The sequence below is a fragment of the Mastomys coucha genome, unplaced genomic scaffold (assembly GCF_008632895.1).
Source record: "Mastomys coucha isolate ucsf_1 unplaced genomic scaffold, UCSF_Mcou_1 pScaffold22, whole genome shotgun sequence".
NCBI lineage: Eukaryota > Metazoa > Chordata > Mammalia > Rodentia > Muridae > Mastomys > Mastomys coucha.
The window spans coordinates 105,024,027-105,029,351 of NW_022196905.1; positions in this window are offsets into that span (position 1 = coordinate 105,024,027).

A 5,325-nucleotide genomic window follows, 5' to 3' on the forward strand; every position below is an offset into this window, starting at 1 on the left:
CGAGTCCCCCTGGGCCCTCAGCCTTTGTTTCCAGGACAGATAAAATATCATCAGAAGGACACACCGTCCATCTGGCTGTCGGCACAGCGTGATTTAGGACAATGACCAGCAGCCAGGTCACAATGAAGACGAATGGAATCCTGGCTCCTCCGTGTGGGCGGGAGTGGCTGCAGCCAGCTGTCCTAGCAGACCCTGTTGGGCAAATGCCACTTAGATGATAGCCTTGATCGAAGGACATTGGCTGCTGCTCCTGCCAGAGGGAGGTGGCATCCAGAGCCCAGTTGCTCATCTCATGTCTGGTTGCCATGACGCTGAGATGGTTAAGTCTCCTGGTGGAGTGAGCATCTCACAGTGGGAAAAGTGGAGTCAGATAGGTGTATTCTTCCTGGTTGAAGAAGAGGATCTTATTAGGCCAGTTGCTGTTACTATACCTAAATATCTGAATCCGGGAATTAAGAGCGTTTGTAAAACTAAGTTCACTTAGCTCACAGTTGCAGAGGCTCGCAGACATGGCGTCTCCCTCACCTGGGCTCAGCAGAGGCTGTGTACTCCCTGGAGATCTCCTAGGAGATCCAGAAAGGCCAAGATAACTTTATCGTTTATTTTTGAGATGGAGTAAGAACTCTGCCACTGAGCTGAGTCCCCAACCCTAAGGCTGGCTTTAACAAGGCATTCTAGGAACTCCCTTCGGCCCACTAGAACTACCCTCATGTCCCTAGTGCCAAATGAAGGACCAAGCCCCCACCATGAGAGTTTCAGGGGACACCCTTATGTCACATCCAGCCACAGTAGGACATTGCTTTAGGACCTGGCCATACTCACCAAGTTCCCAGGGTATCCTAACCCCTATAGAGGGGGGCCAAGATCCAAACAAGAAAGGAATGTATCCAAGGCAAAGTGTTGAGCCTGACCCAATCCTCCATCCAATCTCTGTTACTGACCATAATTCTACCTCCCCCCACTCCCCTCCCACACACACATGCACTGGCTCTATCCTTCTGGTGCCCTCTGGCCTCCAGACTGTCCTATGACATGGGTTCCCTACCCACAACCATCAAAGGAGGTCCCATGGGAAATGGGAAGCTCTGGGTCACATGCCAGCCTGACTTCACCATCAGCTTCTCCACTGGTCTGGTAGTTCCTCAGGGGCAGCAATCACATGACTTTAAAAGTTACGTGCACAAGTAGCCTAAAGACAGTGGCTGCCACTAAGTATAGTGCAGCACCCTGGAAAACCACCAGAAAACACACAGCACGGGGCTGTTCAAGAACAACAGCAATGGAGCTGCGCACAGGAGAACACACAGGGGTGGTGCTCAGGGAGGACACACAGGGATGGTGCTCAGGGAGGACACACAGGGATGATGCCTGGTGGGGACACACAGGGATGGTGCTCAGGGAGGACACACAGGGGTGGTGCTTGGGGAGGACACACAGGGATGGTGCTTGGGGAGGACACACAGGGATGGTGCTTGGGGAGGACACACAGGGTTGGTGCTTAGGGAGGACACACAGGGATGGTGCTCAAGGAGGATACACAGGGGTGGTGCTCAGGGAGGACACACAGGGATGGTGCTCAGGGAGGACACACAGGGCTGGTGTTCAGGGAGGACACACAGGGATGGTGCTCATGGGGAGGACACACAGGAATGGTGCTCAGGGAGGACACACAGGGATGATGCCTGGTGGGGACACACAGGGATGGTGCTCAGGGAGGACACACAGGGATGGTTCTCTGGGGGTGGGACACACAGGGCTGGTGCTCAGGGAGGACACACAGGGATGGTGCTGAGGTAGGTGGAGGAGGACACACAGGGCACCCACAGAAAACAACTGTGAGTCTTTCTGGTTTGTGGAGTCTTAGGTCCCCAATCCACAAAGCAGCCTGAAGAGAAAATTTCAGAAAAAAAAAAAAATGCCAAGGCTGTGGGTTCTTCCTTGAAGCTCATTTGAATGCTAGCCTCTGGCACCAGGCCACTGTGAGACGGGCTGACCCACCCTCACCCACTTTATGTCCCCAGGCAGGGTCTTTGCTCTCTTGTGGGATAGGATTTGTCCTCTTGGCAATGTCTCCAGTACACAGAGGCACCACTTCTCCCCCATGTGCTTCATGCAGCCGGCTTGGTTCCTTGTCACAGAGCTGGACATAGGAACCTCACCATAGATGCTGCTGCTGAGTTTTTGGACTTCCTGACTCTCTAGAAGAAAATCTCCAGTGATTTCCACAATTTAAACATGTCCCCAGGGCCACCTGAAGCACTGAAGCCCCAAACTCACCACCGTAGACCTCGAGGCCACTGAAGCTATGCACCGAGGACCAAGGGAAAAGATAAACAGGGAGAGGATTCTAGCTTGTGGATTTCAGTGTCTTCTTGCCTATGTCAGGGAGATTTGGAGCAACTGGAATTCCAGACACTGTGGGCAAACACATTTCCTAGACATCATTACATCCAGAGCACTGAGCCCTCTTTGAACGGAGGTGTGGCTGGAAGTGGTCTGCAAACTTTCACTGACCCAACTTAGCAGTGAGCTGAAGCATGCAGAGCTGGGGTCTGTGCTGACTTATACCAGCTGGGGCTGGGGTGACTCGGGCCATCAGGGTGGCAAGGTGGACACTGGGTCATGGGTGGTTTGGTTAATCCCGGAGTGGACAGAGCTTCACTTTGTAGTTGCTGGGGTGTTCGCTCACCAATGCTAATAGAAGTTGGGTTGAGCTACATTGCTCTTGGCCGAGTGAACCTTGCTGGGTTTGGCTGGCACAAACAGAACTTATCAAGACCCATGTGCTTTAGGAAGCCTTTGAGGTGGGGCTTGCCTCCCACCCAGCAGCTAGAACTGAAGGGGAAAAGTGACCCAGTGAGATCCAGGAAGACTGTGTCCTCCTGGGCTGGCTGTGGCATAGTTTGTCTGCTGGAGGTGATGAAGGGGACAGAAGTGGGCACCCCAGTGGTGACCACCATGGCTGGTCTGACTCCACTTTTCCATGTGCCAGCATCATGATGCCCCTTCATGCCCTGCTGCATGCTGGGTACTGAAAAATGAATGGCAAAAGCCAGCTTTCTCCTGTCCTTAAGGGATTCAGGACAAACAGCTGTCCACTGAACCATCGTCTCCCTCAGAAAAATCTCATTTTAAAATCTTCCCACCAGGGGGGTTGGAGAGGCGGCTCAGCGGTTAAGATCACTGACTGCTCTTCCAGAAGTTCAATTCTCAGCAAACCACATGGTGGCTCACAACCATCTGTACTGGTATCTGATGCCCTCTTCTGGTGTGTCTGAAGACAGCTATAGTGTACTCATATACATAAAATAAATAAATCTTTTTTAAAAAAACAAAAGTCTTCCCACCACCCTGGCAGGGGCCAGAACTCTGACCCCATGATCTTGGAGCAGCAGAGAGCACTGAAACACACCTCAGCTTTAAGGTGAACAAGTGAAGCAGAGATCTGCTGTGACTGGGGAGGGGAAATGGAGCTGGCAGAAGAGGAAGATGTGAAGCAAGATTCTAACTGCACGACTGGCAGAGTTGGAGGGACAACTTAAGAGTGTAGGAAAAGCAGCATGTCACCAATGCATTTGAAATTTAAATGAACCAGAGGGATTGGAAGATTTTTAAATGACCAATTGTGTTAAAAATATCCCATCTCCTCTCATGATGGAGGGTCCACCTGCCTGGAAAATGCTCATTTTACTTACACCAAAGGTCTCAGAGAGTTGAGAAATGGAACAGTTTATGCACTTAGTTTATTTATTTAATTTTTTTTTATTTCATTGTTGTTTTGAGGTAGGCTCCCAAGTAGTGCAGGCTGGCTGTGAGGGTTTGTATGTTTGCTCTAGGGAGTGGCACTATTAGGAGGTCTGGCCTTGTTGGTGTGAGTGTGGCATTGTTGGAGTAGGTGTGTCACTGTGGGTGTGGGCTTTAAGTCTATCACCCTAGCTGTCTGGAATCGAGTATTCTGCTAGCAGCCTTCAGATGAAGATGTAGAACTCTCAGCTCCTCCTGCTTCATGCCTGCCTGGATGCTGCCATGCTCCCGCCTTGATGATAATGGACTGAACCTCTGAACCTGTAAGCCAGCCCCAATTAACTGTTGTCCTTATAAGGCTTGCCTTGGTCATGGTGTCTGTTCACAGCAGTAAAACCCTGACTAAGAGAGGTGCCTTGAAGTCACACGTAGCTGAGGCTAGCCTTAAACTCCTGATCCTCCTTGTCTCCACTTCCCAAGTGCTGGAATAACAGATTAAGCAGCGATGCCTGGCTGTCAACACATTATTTTAAAGATTGGAATGGTACGACAAGTTCAAGTTCACATTAGACCAGTAACATCAACAAGTACCAGATAAGAAAACCTAGATGTTAGGGCCTGGGGCCAGCTCTGCAGATAAAGTTGCCTATTCCATGCCTCATGGCCTGCACTCAATCCCTGAGCCCATGAAAGAACTGAGTCCTGCAAGTTGTCCTATAACTTCCACACACATGCACATGCACACACATACACAGGCACATGCACACACATTTGCATACATATATACATGCACACACATATACATGCATACACATGCATACACATACACATGCATACATGCACACACATATACACACATGCACACACATGTGTACACACATGTATACACACATACACACATATGCATGCACACACAGGCACACACATATACACACATACACATGCACACATGCATACACACATATACACGTATACACGCATGTGTACACACATGTGTACACACACATATGCATTCACACAAAGGCACATACACATATGCACACATACATGCATATGCACACACATGTACACACATGCACACACACACACATGCACACATACACACTAAACACAACAAAACTAAATGTTAATCATGAACTGGGGCAAGCAAGCAGAGTCAGCGATATTATTAAAAAGCACATGATAGGAATATCAGGTGATCCCTGGGATGCAGGGCCGGCTCCTGTCAGGAGGCTGTGTAACATCTGAAAGGAAAAGCTGGTATAATTAGACAAATATATTCTAAAAACTCTTTGGAAAGTTCAATCTTCATTTGCAATTCTAATTTTCATTAAAAAAAGGAATTAAAGAGACATTTTAAAAGGAGTTTATAGGTTAATTTTTAAGGCTAGAAATGGCTCAAGTTTGATTCTAAAACTTAATATCAACTTAGTAAGAAATGTTTAAGTCAGTGTGAGTCACGGCTCTTGGGGACTGCAACAAAGCACCTGAAGAAGGAAGGAAGAATGGAGGGAGAGAGGGAGGAAGGGAAAAAGGAAGGGAGGAAGGAAGGAAGGGAGGGAGGGAGGGAGGGTGAGAGGA